General features: G+C 45.4%; 1 protein-coding gene and 1 non-coding gene across 8 annotated transcripts in view; both read right to left on the reverse strand.

Annotated features, from left to right (window-relative positions):
• erc1b (ELKS/RAB6-interacting/CAST family member 1b) overlaps positions 1-14895 on the reverse strand; it is a 1197549-nt gene that overhangs the window by 603224 nt on the left and 579430 nt on the right. The window lies entirely within an intron of this gene.
• Positions 11754-11917, reverse strand: LOC144696853 (U1 spliceosomal RNA). Its single transcript, XR_013580261.1, has one exon. It is a non-coding gene; the product is annotated as a U1 spliceosomal RNA (small nuclear RNA).

The following is a 14895-nucleotide window of genomic DNA, read 5'->3' on the forward strand; positions in this document are numbered from 1 at the left end:
AAATACTGTGGCTACAAGGTGTCAGAGGTAGGGAATTCTGCAGCGAGTCTGTCCTCCATCAACAAGGCACAAGTCAGGAGTGTGATGGAATACTCTCTACTTGCCTGGATCAGTACAGCTCCAACAACGCTCAAGAAGCTTGACATCATCCAGGACAAAGCAGCTCATTTGATTGGCACCCCATCCACCACCTTCAACATCACCATCTCCACCATTGACTCATACTGACACTGCAGCAACTCAGCAAGGCTCCTTCAGCAGCACCTTCCAAACCTGTGACCTCTATGACCTGGTCAGCAAATGCATGGGAATGCTACCAGCTGCAAGTTCCCCTCCAAGTCACACACTATCCTGACTTTTAACTATATTGCTATTCCTTCATTGTTACTGGGTCAAAATTCTGGAACTCCCTTCCTAACAGCACTGTGGGTGTACCTACACCACATAGACTGCGGCAGTTCAAGGCGGCAGCTCACCACCAACTTCTCAAGGTCAATTAGGGATGGGCAATAAATGCTGGCCTTGCCAGCGATGCCCACATCCCGTGAAAGAATAAAAAGCTCTACTCCACCCTGCCAACTTGAAAATGCTCCGTTCATCCCTACTCTCTGCTTCCTATCTGTGAACCAATCCTTCAGCCATGCTCATATATTACCCCGTGTTCTACTAGCCCATGTCTTTGTGAGGCAGCTTATCAAATGTCTTTTGGAAATTTAAGTGTACCACATCTACTGGCTCCCCTTTATCTACCTTATTAGTTACATCTTCAAAAGACAAACAAATTTGCCAAATGTGATTTTTTTTCTTTGTAAAATATTGTTTCAGTGCCCACTTCCCACAGTAATACCTGGGCCTTCGTATGACCACAACCCCAATGCACTTGGCCAGCAAGCAACTTGAATCAGCCTTCACCACTCCCGGCCAACTCCTGATTGCATCTGCTCAAAGTGTCCCATTGCAAGATGCGAGACGTTTTAAAATCTCCCAGCAGTGCCAGTGATGGGGGGGAATAGATGGCTTTGAGAAACTGAAAGACAGCAAGTTTAAAATCTAGAAAAGGAGTGCTGCTAATCGGCAAATGTGATGAAGTCATTTACATCAGCAAAGTATACATTGAATATGAGGATTAAAGATTAGTCAGAAGATTTTTTGGAAATGCACCAAAATGTGCTCCTTCCTTCTTTTTGCCTCCTCAGTCCTTCCTTCTCTTTCCATTCCCCTCTTCTACACGTCTACCTTGCACATTCTCCTTCTTCGTCCTTGCTCCACTTATTCTGTCTCCAAAGCTATTTGATCCAAAAGCTTTGGCTCAGTGGTGGCACACATTCTGTTATGATCCTCGACCAGACCCCCAAGTTTTTGGTCCGATCCAGTTAGGGACCAATAACGTTTTGTTTAGAGTAGACAAGGTTTGAGATTCAAAACAAAAACAGAATTACCTGGAAAAACTCAGCAGGTCTGGCAGCATCGGTGGAGAAGAAAAGAGTCGACGTTTCGAGTCTTCACGACCCTTCAACAGAACTGAGTATAGTTAGGAGAGGGGTGAAATATAAGCTGGTTTAAGGTGGAGGGGGGGAGATAGAAGTTGAGATTCAAGATCCTTGCTAAGAGAATAAAGCCACAAGACTTCATGGGTTTTGAATAAACAAAAATAAATTTTACTGTACAAGGTCAAAAAGATGAAACAACTTACAGTATCTATCTTGTACTCGAACATTCAGGGTTAATATGAAGTACATGTGAATTAACAGGCAACTGTGGTCGAACACACCACACGGTACAATAAAGAGTAAATCCGACCAGGACAATCCCAATGATTTCTCAGCAACCCATCCAGATGTCAGTAAACACCATGAGTCAACCAATCTGATTTAAACAAAAACAGGAAATGCTGGTCAGCAGGTCTAACAGCATCTGTAGGGAAAAAAAAGAGTTAACGTTTCGAGTCCGTATGACATTGAGTCAGTATGACTCTGAGTCATAGAGTCATCAGAGTTTCTCCAGCATTTTCTGCTTTTGTTTCAGATTTCCAGCATCCGTAGTATTTTGCTTTAATCTGAGAAACTCTGGCTGGGGTTTTCCGTGCCCGCTGGTGTCGGTCGTGTTTGGTGGCATGAGCGGACAACATGGCGCAATGGAGTTCATGACGGTGTGAAACCAGTTTGCGATCATCCACTCAGCCCACTGATTGCGGGCCGCGTTTCCCGCCATCAGACGTCGGGAACATTATTGTAATACATCTGCATATGGTTATTAGGCCTGCCCACCGGAATCATCCCTCCCCCACTGGATCGTCCACCCACATCGGCGGGAAAGCATGCCAACATGTTTCACAACAGCATATAAGAAGTGTGCACTTCGCAGGCTGCACTTTGGGGAGGGAACTCAAAGGTGAATACACAGTAACGTTGTGCAGTGCTCACCAGGGTCGCCTGTTGGACTTAAAGCTTGAGGTGTGTGGGGATAGAGGTGGCAAGGGAAGCCCTGCAGTTGAGGTGGCTTGGGTGGGGGGGTGGGGATTGTGGACAAGGGTGGTTGAGGTGACTTGGTGGGCGGGCCCAATGGCAGCCCAGTGGTTGAGGTGACTTGGGGATGGGGGGGCAAGGGCAGCCCTGCAGTTGAGGTGCCTTGTGGGGAGGGGGATGGGCTGTCCTGCGGTTGAATGTAGCGCACAAGAATTTGAGGTGGGGGGGTAGGGTGGGCAAGGGAAGCAGCCACGCATTAAGAACACCTTATATAAAGTGACCATTCCGCTGCAACTGAGATAGTTCAGGCTCAGTCATTGATATGATTGGAGCCGGGCTTCTAGCTTATCTGCCCACACAAGCAATGCAGAGGCAAAGTGCCACCAAGTGCTCCAGAGCATTCCACCCCTCAAGCACAGACTGCAAAGTAATGAGCATTTTAGTACACTGCACAACAGTTGAATGACTGCACACGTTGTACAATCTCCTTGCTAAAGCTGGCCATGGAGCAGTCACTGATGGAGGCACTCACAGCCCCTTGCAATGTCAGCATTCCGGTTTGGACCAGTCTCCCTCATGGTTCAAGCTAATCGTGCTGCCTTGCAGTGCAGGTTAGGAGAATGCCTGCGCCTGAGCTGAGAGCACAGCATGCAGTCCAATGGGCAAAGCTGCTGCCACTCAGTCGGGTGGAGTGCGGTGGAGGTGGGTGGGGTTTCGGGCAGCCATGCAGCGCACTAATCTCAGGCCATCCAAGTGGTGGCCAGCACTCTTCACGATGCGTTTAGGGGCCTTCACACTTAACCAGTACAGGTTCTTAGTACACCCATGCTAACCCATGTCTCTCTCTTTCATCCTACAGGAGGGGTACATCAGGATCATGGAGCCTAGTGAATTAGCTGCATGCCTCGTAGTGTACAGAGAGCGAATACGACAAAGGAGAACGTGACTGAGGCTCCTGACTATACAGAGTGAGGGGCAGCACCCTCAGGAAGGGGTGGCTGGGGCTCCCACACACACCACTGAAGAGCCACAACAAGTCGTCGCTGGTCGGTGCTCAGTGACACCCAGGGTCTATAGATGCTGCCTTTCATTCCTGCAGATGATCAAGAACCAGTGTTGCCGAACACTGCGCATGTCTCGGGTATTGGTGGTTGCATCAGCTACCTTCTGTAGGATTTGGTGCCACAGGGACATAGAGGGCATCCACTGCCAGTGCCGTGAAAGTGACAGCGGCACTCAATTTCTACACCAGGACTCCACATGTGAGCTCTGTGGGATATCACAAGCCTCCACTCACAAATGCATCCATGAGGTCATGGATGCCATCTTCATGAGGGCACACAACTTTGTGCATGTCGCCCAGGATCAGGAGAGCCAGGATGCAAGAGCGATTGGATTTGCCCAGATCTCGGATTTCCCACAGCTGCAGGGTTCCATCGACTGCACTCACGTAGCGCTCAGGTCTCTGTCATAATATGTAGTCAACTACACCAACTGCAAGGGATTCCATACGCTGAATGTGCAACCATCAGAAACACATCCTGCAGGTCTGCGCATGGTTTCCAGCGAGTATGCGTGACGCCTATGTCCTCAGTCAGTCACAGATCCCTGACCAATCCAATGAAGCTGCAGGGATGGCTCCTCAGGGACAAGGGCTACTCGCAGATGATGTGGCTGATGACACCTGTGCGGCGGCCTCAGACTGCAGCAGGGTGAAGGTATAATAAGGCTCGTGTGGCAACTTGCAACTTGGTGGAGCAGACCATTGAAAAATAAGTTCTGGTGCATGGACTGGTCTGGTGGAGCCCTGTAACGTAGTCCACAGAGGGTGTCACGCATCTTTGTCACCTGCTGCGCCCTTTACAACCTGGCACTGCAACGGGGAGAGGAGCTGGCTGAGGAGGAGATGGAGGAACTGAAAGTCTCCTTGGATGAGGAGCATGCCGATGGGGATGAGGGTGAGGAGGTCCTCGAAGGTGGCAATGATGGGAATGAGGCCCTTGCATTGGCCAGATGAGGCAGGCATGCTCGGGAGGCCCTCATAGCTGCTGGATTTGTGGAAGATGATGACAACATGCAGTGAGGATACACCATAGCCTCCGAGAATGTCTGACTCCTGACTGGTCGAGGGTAGCCCGTTTGCACTCTGTGATCAGGGTCATATCATGGAGACGCAGCCATGAAATTTTAGAAGCACCTGATCCTTTGTCTGCCTTCAGCACCTGAGCCCTTCAAGAGCACAGTGTCACTCATCACAGATGCTGAAGAGATGGGGGCCAGCTCCACTTTAAAAGGTGCTGAGAGCACACAGAGAGAATGACGGAACTCTGTGACACCTGCCCACCACATTCTGGCAGCAATGGTGAGCACTGTTGAGGTGCAGGCATCAGTATCGTGTCCAGGGAGTGTGAAGCTGGACCATCACTTTGGTCTGAAGGCTACACAAAGCACAGGAAGAGGCCCTGCTTTTACCTGTGCAGAAAGGTTTCACATCTGAGTGACACGAACACTACTCAGCAGAACAAGGAGCCATAGGCACGGACACATTCTTCGGAGTTTATTAACAATAGTGAGCTGTATGTACAAGTGATTAATGCCTGTGCCCAAGCTGTGCAACTACATCTTCTTAACCCTGCTGCTACGTCTTGTTGCTCACCAGACATCCACAGCAGAGGTGGATGCAGTCTGTTAACTGCTATGGCCTGTCTGTGATGAACTTGGTGGGCGTCCTCTGGAAGACCGAGTCCTGGAGGACTCCGGCCTACTTTCAGGGTCCTGCTGTGTGGCAGCGGCACCCTCCTCGGCCTGTGGAGCTGGAGATACTGAGGTCACAGGAAGAGGGGATTTGGATGGGCCATACTTTCCTGGTGTCACCTGGATGGATGGTCCTGGGGGAACACCTGCCGATCCTCCTCCCTATGGGTGCCCAAGGGCCCCAGGCTGACTCCTTGAGGAGAAGGGGTAGCTGGAGTGAGATCAAGCTGCTCACATCCCTCTTGTGTACACATTGTTGGAGGACAACTATGGCGTCAGCGATGGAGCTGAGCCCGAGCAGCAATGCAGGAGCGATGCCCTGGACCAAGGTCACCATGGTGGTTGCCATCCAACCAGTGTTGATCTCAATGTGTTGGCATGCTGGCGCTATCACCTCAGCCTGAAGGTGGACGGACTCCTCCATCGTGCCTTGCGATCTGAGGAGTGCAGCAGACATCCCTTCCTGATGTTCCCGCGCTTGCCTTTGCAGCTCCAGCAACTGTGACATGTCCAAGTCCAGAGGCTCGTCATCTGAATTAGCAAACGTCTGGCCTCCAGCAATCCTCTGAGTGCCGGACACCTGCATGCGAATGACAGCTCACCTGCCATGGAAATATCGTGTTTCCCAGGAATGCATAAGTAATACGGTGGGGTTGGGACGATATGGCATGAAAACCTGCCATTGCGGCCGGTGGGTAAAATGTCCTTCTACCCTCCCGCTACCGCACTTAGTGCAAATCTGGGACAATTCTGCCTTCTGTCTCCCTCACATGGGACTCCAAAGTTTTCACTTTCGAAGATCAAGCCTCTGAATTCCCTCAAAGCCACTGCAACTCTGACTGCCTCAATGACTGCATACCTCCCGGGTTTCAATCTCATCTCCCGAGACTCCATTCCCCTGGATTTCTGAGCCTGCACTCCAGCCTCTACTTACTGATGCAATTTCAGCTTTTCAATAGCCAGCTCACTTCACTGGGCTGGTACTGCCCCTCAATTTCACCAAGCTCCAACCTCCCCAGCTACACCAAGCTATAACTGGCTCCCAAGGCTTCTTCTGAACCCTAACCCTTTCCAGCATTGAGCCAGTGACCTTCCACCACCTACTCAGCTCCTGCGGCTTCTCTGCAGCCCCAACTACACAGAGCCAGCAAATTGCAATACTTTTGCTCTCTGGAGCCTCCTAAGAGCAGCACCTTTTCCTTGCTGCAGAACACTCCCCCAGCAAACACACAGATAAATTCAAACCGTAGAATTTTCTTAAGCCCCACCCATCTCTATAGCCTTCCAGGACTTACTGAATGCTTGTAAATTAATTAGCTCTAACTCCCAAATTAAAACAACTCTCTGGGCTACATTTCTTTGCAAGCTGTGTAGACACCTCATCTCCAATTCTCTAGCTAAGTAAACCCACCTGCTGTTTTATGATCTTACCTTTCTAGCTATTAACCCCTTCAGTCAAAATAGTCCCAACCTTTTAAGTATAGTCGTCTTCAAGCTGCTTTAGTTGCATTTATCCCATTTTTTTACATTTAAACTTTAATCTTTCCAAAACTAAGAATTACCACTAAAATATTACTATGAACTATAAACTAGTTATTTAATACAGTCCTCTGAGTTAGACATAGCGGGCCCAAGTCTTACACCAGATACTTAAACATACAATCTAGACTTGACACCTCAGTGCAACACTGAATGAGTGCTTCATTATTGGAGGTGGCATGTTTCAGATTAAACCGAGTGATTATGGCATAGATGAGAGAGCTATCACATCCACAGGTCAAGTGAAGTCAGGATCAGTGGAGCAGTCAGAGATATTGGATCTTGGAATGGCAGTAGTTATAAGTACTTACGTTTTTATTAAACTGGCATTTAGAGTTGGCACGGGCTGTCTCAGAGCAAACCAAAGTTGCAGTACAGACCAAAAGCAGGCCTTATGCCTCTAATCTGCATATGCAAATTATCTAATGCCTGCTTCAGACATGGGTAAATGACATATGGCAGGGGATGGAAGGGAGGACAGCATGGAGGAAGGGAAGAGGGAAAGACATGGGAGAGAAGGAGGCGAGGTTGGGATGGCATGTGAGGGACTGGGGAAATGACATGGGAGGTAGAGGCTGGCATGGGAGGGAAGGGGGCTGCATGGGATTGGGGCTGGGACTGCCTTAAGGTGTGAAATACGGGATGGAATGGGGGATGGAGAATCCATAGGAAGAGGGTGGCAGGGGGATTATGGGGGTGATATGAGAGGGATGAAAGGAATGGGATGTGTATGGCATGAGAGAGATTGCATGAGAAGGATGGGTGACATGTAATGTGGATTTAAAGTAGTACTGTTGTAATAAGGGTATTAATAATTTCACCGCAAATGTTTGTGGGTCTCTGCTAGTATTTAGCTAATAGCTTTAAGACAAGTTAATGCTCTTTTTTTCATTCCCACTGTTACCTTTATTCACATGCCATAATGAGGTCATTTGGTTTCAGGTTTCAGAAAGAAGCAAATTGAATTGTGGAAAGAACATCAATGGATGAAAAACAAAGTATTCAGTTGTCTTTGAAGCAGTAGCCATGATTGTTGACTTTTGGCTGTTTTTCAGTTATGAGATGATTTTTGAGACTTTGTCACATTAGTTAAAACTATTCATCAGCTTTCTGAGTTTTGTACATTGTATGTGTACAATCTCGATTCCTTAGGATGCAATACACTTACTATGGGCACCTGGTAAACACTTAATTCTTAAATACTTAAGGGAATAGAATTTCCTTCAGGGTTCGACTGATCGGCACCATAATTTCAGCAAAAGCTTGGTACGTGCAAAAACTTGGTGGCTTGCTGATATAGTACAGTTCTGCTTTCCTTGCACAGCAAGATGTGTATAAATTCTCTTTCTGCCGAGACTGATGAGCTGCAGGAATGATTCACAAATTGGAGCGTATATATGTTAATGCAAGATTAAGCCATCAAGGGTCCATTAAAAGCTTTTTTCCCCAAAAGATTTACAATTTTGTTTTTGCAGCTTAAATAACTTCTCCACTCAGGCAATAAATTTTCCACATTTATATTCTCCCCTCCAAGGCACTGTGAAAAGGGCAGATTCTTGATATACTGCTTTCCCATAACAAACACTATAAATTATATTTTCCAAGAACTTCTTAAACAATTTTACTGTGCACCATTTCATTTAAATGTTAGATAAATGACTGTAGGAAATTAAAATAAAAAGTAAGCCAAAAAAACTGACTACCAACATAATGGTAACATTTACTTAGAAAGATTCACCTCAGGAAGCTTGCTACAGATTTGACAATCTATCATTTGAAGTTTCCTTTCACTCATGGGACAGGGGTTTCCAACTGAGACATTTGGGGCTAAGTTTTAACCGTGCCATTTCCGATGGTGAAAGTGGAATTGGGCACCATTTCTAGTGACTTGCTTTATGCTGGTTCCCTACACAATTCCAATTAAAATTTAAAGTGCCAGTGGCATACATAGGAAACAGGTGCAATCACATGGTGGGGGAAGCTTTCCATTGGCGAAACTCGCATCAGCTGACAATGCAACAGGTACGAACAGGTTATAAAAGAACCTCCAGGACGAACAGGGAGGCTCTGCATCACAGCCATAACTTTCCTGCCTAACTCCAGTGCCATTAACATAAGACTTATTGAGAGTACAAAGGTGGTACGGATACCTTTTAGATTTAAATTTCGCTAGCAAATATTTCACATTACATTGGTTTCATTTTATTAATTTGTGAATCATCATTAATTGTTGCGAGTAGCTTAGAGAGCTAAATGTACTGGCACACCACATGGTTGGCACATATTGACGGTTACAGGGCAGTTGGGGACAATTCTTTATTTTGGAAAAAACAATATTGTGTTTTTGTATACACTCTTCACTGAATGTTTATGTTAGTGTCCAGTGTTGTATTCCTCACTCTGTGGGACATGGCTGAACTTGCAGGCTCAGCTGGCCCTCCCTTCTCTGCATAAAGAAGATTGTCCAAGATTACTCTTAGTGACCGACCAACTAGCCCTTAGCTATCTGAAATTTTACATGGGGCTGGGGAGGTGTCGGGCGGCTCATCTACCCTTATGCTTATTGAGGCCCTTAAGTGGCCAATTAATGGCCACTTAAGGGCCTCATTCCACCCTGCCAATATTTTACCTGAGGCAGGCATATACCACGTGGGAGGCCGAGCAGTTTTAACTGCGCAGGCTGGTGGCTGGCAAGGTGGTGGGGACCCACCTTGTAGGCCCCCTGGGGCCATAGGAGGCACCCCGTCTCAAGGTCATTCCCCACGTTTAACACCCCCCCCACCCCCCCACCCCGCCCCACCAACAGAGACCCTCAACCTCATACTTACCTGGGCTCCACTGCATTGTGGGACTGCCTGTTGTTCCAATAGTGGCCACCACTCTTGACTGGTGTTGCTAGGACAACAGAGCTACCAGCCATCCAACTGACCAGCAGAACTCTATGGTGGGACCTCCTCCCAAGAAAGGGGTGGAAGTCTTGCCTGAAAACAATTAATGCTGTTTTCAGCGTTAAATGATGAAGGGCAGGGACTGCAGTGCCCCATAAAGTCCAGCCCTTTGTTTCTAGAAACTCAAGGTAGAGACATGAATTTGCAGGAGCATCCCATCTAAACTGTCCCCAGATCACCGGATTCCCCCAAAGGACTGCAAGACCCTGAGAACATTTTTTCTTATTCATGCATGGTATATGGGTGTCACTGGTAAGGCCAGCATGAATTGCCCAACCCTCGTTGCTCTTGAGAAGGTGGTGGTGAACCACCTTCTTGAGCTACTGCAATCTGTACACTGTTGGTACATTCACACTGCTGTTAGGTAATGCATGCCAAGATTTTGCTCCAGTGATGATAAAGGAAGGACAATATGCCAGGATGCTACATGATTTGGAAGAGAATTACAGATGGTGATGTTCTCATGCATCTGCTGTCCTTGTCTTTCCAGGTGGTATGGACAATGTAATTGGAAGGTGCTGGCGAAGAAGCCTTGGCAAGTTGCTGCAGTACATTTTGTAGATGATACACACTATTGCTACTGTGCACTGATGGTGGTGGTGAGGAACCACCAAATTTTTGAGGTGGTGGATTGACACTAATCAGCCAAACTTCTTTTGTCCTTTTTTTTTAATTCGTTCATGGGGTGTGGGCATCGCTGGCTAGACCAGCATTTATTGCCCATCCCTAATTGCCCTTGTTCGTTTAAGAGTCAACCATGTTGGAGTCACATGTAGGCTGGACCATTTAGGATGGCAATAGTGAACTAGATGGGTTTTTATGATAATCTGCCAATAGTTTGGTGGTCTTTGTCAGACTCTTAATTTCAAATTTTTATTGAATTTAAATTCGGCTGTGGTGGGATTCGAACCTGGGTCCTAAGAGCATAACCCTGGCTCTCTGGAATACTAGTCCAGTGACAATACCACTATGCCACTGCTCGCCCACCAGGATGGTGTCAAACTCCTTGAGCGTATTGGAGCTGCACTCATCCAGGCAACTGGAGAATATTTCAGGTCCTGAATTGTTCTTTGCAGATAATGGATAGGATTTGGCGAGTCAGGGGATGAGTTACTCGCTGCAGAACACCCAGCCTCTGACCTGCAATTGTAGCTACAGTATTTATGTGGCTTGTCCTGTAAAAATTTCTGGTCAATTTTGACCCCCAGGATTTTATGGTGGGGAATTCAGCAACTATAAATATATTGAATGTCAAGGGGAGGTGGTTAGACTCTCTTTTGTTGGTCATATGTGGTGTAAATGTTATTTTGCACTTATCAGCTCAAGCTTGACTGTTGTCTAAGCCATGCTGCATGCGGGCAACAGTCTGCTTCATTTTCTGAGGAGACTTAACCAGACACCAGGCAAAGCATTTTCACTTTACAAATTCAAAATGAGGTTCTTTTCACTTTGGTTCCTGTGAAGGCAGTTGGAGGCTTCCAGCTGCTTTGATCTTACATTGCCTCTGCCCTGCACACACAAAAACTGCTATCGGTTATATCCAGCACACCTCATTGAATGTAAATTCTCATTATATCACCAGCCTCTTTAAACTCTACTTCTTCTAACAATAAAACCCCTTTCATAGTACCAATTTTATTAGTAATATAAACATATTGCGTGGTCTCTGCTAGCTAGGTGCCAGATTTCACCCCACTTCTTGAATGCTCTATTCAAAAATGAAAATGCACTTCTACTTCTCTGTTTACATCTCAAAACGAGTATACATCAAAGCACCCAGACTAGCTGTCTTTCATTCAATTAAGACACACCCACAGACCAAACCTCTATTTTAAAAGAAAAATATTTTCCAATAATATTATATACATTAATAGCTTCATGACACTCTGTCACATGAGCAGGGACATGTTATAAATGAGATTTAAACATTTTTATATTATTTGGAAACCTCATCCTGGCTGTGGATGAAGTTTCATAAAAGATCCAAAGGCTGCCTGGCCAATTTGCCTGCTCACCAACTGTAAGTCTATTTTTTTGAATTGTAAATCAGGGGAGAGCGCGAACGCAGTCCCCCACTACCACAAATTTTGCAGTCGAGTATCCTGCATTTGGGGACATCGCAGGCATCAGCACACCTGAAGTGCAATGTGATAGCCTCGTCCTGGGAGTACAACCTTCATGATCATTGTCTCTCCCCTGCCAGGTAAGTATTGGACGGGCAACGAAAAATTGCATTTAATTATTACTTTAATGGTCTTAATAGGTGGGCGAGCTGCCGACTCCCATGTGTGCCTGCCGACCAAAATATCACGCGAGTGCACGATGATGTTGGGACCCTCGCCCTACGTCATCGTGCGTCATTTTACTCTCGAGCGGGTCGGGCATGCGGCCGCCTGCTCAGCAAAAAAATCCGGCCATGCTGTTAAAACCTTTCTATATTCACTCCAGAAGAAGCAGTGTGAAATCTTTGAATATCTGGTAGCTGTTATTAATGTGTTAAAATTACTGAAAATAAATCATGAGGCAACTCAAGTTTAAGTTGAAAACAAAATTGAAGGTGGTTTATTCATATTCCTATCTACTGGAATGACTTGGAGCAAAGCAAAAATGTGGAGGGCATTGACCTTCTAGGATCGGTTCAATCCTAACAAAAAAAATACCTCTTTACGAGTACAAATCCAAGAGAGCTTCTGGATAGTAGCAGGGTGCAAAATCTACTTATAGGGAAAGCAGCAAGATTATTGGGAAAAAAATGGCTTCTTAAAATGCTCTGAAATGTTTCACAGGATCTGAAGTATTGCTTGTCATCTGCTTCCCAGTACACCAGCAAAGATAAACTGCATCAGTGATAATTATAAATATATTTGTGCTGGTTGTGTAAAAGTTTCCCTACTTCTCTCCTGGAATTCACCAATCTGTGCAGACATTCATCTGCCTCTCTTGCTTCTCCTTTGTGTCACAGGGACAGGAATTGGCTGTTCTTCTCATCAAGCTTGCTCTGCCATCTTGGGTGCTGTAGCAGCTCTTCATTTTAATTCCAGTTTACCCATTTTTAAAATTTTCTTAATACATTTAATTCCCAAGTATTTATTTCCTTTGTAACACACCAACACTGCATCCAATGAGTTTTTGGCCATTTTATTACAAATTCTTACAACCTTTTGTGTAAAGTAGTTTTATGGATTCACTCTTAATTGGCTTAGTTCTAATTTTAAGATTATGGACCCAAAAGCAAAATACTGCGGATGCTGGAAATCTGAAACAAAAACATAATATGCTGGAAAAACTCAGCAAGTCTAACAGCATCTGTACGGGATTTGTTGGCATCCTTCCTTAATTCCAGTGCAACCCCCAGAAAATGGGAGAACCTTGGTGCTGCTTCTCCTCACCTTATTTTCCCCATCTACCCCCAATTGCACACAAATACTAAATTTGCCAATGCACTACTGAAAGCACAACCAAGTAGAAATAAAGCACCTGAGCCAATTTTGTTTTCGAGTCGTGAGAGCTGCCTTCTAATTCTATATTGCATTACACAGGAAGAGATGCTTTTGCAAATCCTAATTGGACTGTTATTCACCCTGCAGCACAGTCCCAATGAGTACCAATGACCTGTTTCTCATACTCACCAGCATCAAGTGAACTAAAGTAGTATTTACATCTGGAGCATAGTTTCTGGAAATCAGCATGAAATAACATTTGGATTAATTTTTCTGGAATCTGCAGTTATCCAAAATGAGAAGGCAAGCCTACAGCCCTCAGACCATAGTACAGATAGTTTGAATGCAGCTCAGTGCCAAACAGCTTTGCAACTCCAAATGTGGTCTGCAAAGTACCAAATAAATGTTTTATTACAAGCTAAAAGCAGCAGGGATATTGGCTGAATGTGCCAGTCAGAGGATTTCACACACATTAAAATTAATTGAGCAATCTCAGCCAAAGAAAAGAATAAAAGAGAAAGTCTGTTTTTTTGAAAGAAAAGATTCTTCAATGTTGATTTCAAGTCAGTGTAATAATGAAAAATAGAAATACCAAAAGACTGTGATGGCACATACAACATCCTAAGAAAATAAAATGTGCCCATTCCCATCCTTATGCAAATATTGCATGGGTTTAAATGCTTCCCAGTCCCCAAAAAGATAATGTCTAGAATGGAGAAAATCATTTTGAGCCAGCAATAATTTGGCTGTTTCTAACTATTGTATAGAAACCTTTACAAAGTCTAGTTTTTCCACAGACTACCACCAAAATACTCAGATCAAAGATGCTGTGCTTACTTATTTTTATTTGTTCATGGGATGTGGGCGTCACTAGCAGGGACAGCATTTATTGCCCATCCCCAATTGCCCTTGAGAACTGAGTAGGCTATTTCAGAGAGCATTTAAGAGTCAACCACATTGCTGCGGGACTGGAGTCACATGTAGGCTGCTCCAGGTAAGGATGGCAGATTTCCTTCCCTAAAGGACATTAGTGAGCCAGATGGGTTTTTACGATAATCGACAACGGTTTCATGGTCATCATTAGACTTATAATTCCAGATTTTTAAAAAATTCTGCCGTGGTGGAATTCAAACCTGGGTCCCCAGAGCATTACCCAGCAGAGGATTACTAGTCCAGTAAGAATACCACTGTGCCACCACCTCCCCACTGGACTCTGACTCCAAAAGAAATAAATTCAAGTCTTTAAGCATAAGTGAAATGGGTGCACTGAGACATAATGATAGAATGTGGATTCATTATCAAATCATGGATTTTCTGCCTGCTGTTACCTGGTCAGGTAGCCAGCATAGAAGAAAAATACTTTCCCATTGTGTGGAAAAGACAGACAATTAACTTTTGCTACTCTTGTGTACAAACTGACAGCCAGCTTAAGATCATTTAGCCTGGAAATTCCCAGCTTGTTCAGTGGTTAAATGCATCACATGGTGTAATACTGAATTATACAGGTTGATTGGCATGAATATTATGTTTGATCTTAGCATCTCTGGGCTAAAATTGTTAGAAAATCGCCTGGGCTCACTTTCTTTCTTGCTATCCAGCGACTCCTGTTGGGAACATGAACATTAGGGGAGAACAGAATCAAGCCCTTCTTTTCTTTTTTCAAGGGATGCAGGCGTCACTGACAATGCCACCATTTTTTGCCCATTGAGAAGGTTCTGGTGAGCCACCACCTTGAACTGAGTGGCTTGT

Source organism: Cetorhinus maximus, chromosome 22, assembly GCF_964194155.1.
Source record: "Cetorhinus maximus chromosome 22, sCetMax3.hap1.1, whole genome shotgun sequence".
Taxonomy (NCBI): domain Eukaryota; kingdom Metazoa; phylum Chordata; class Chondrichthyes; order Lamniformes; family Cetorhinidae; genus Cetorhinus; species Cetorhinus maximus.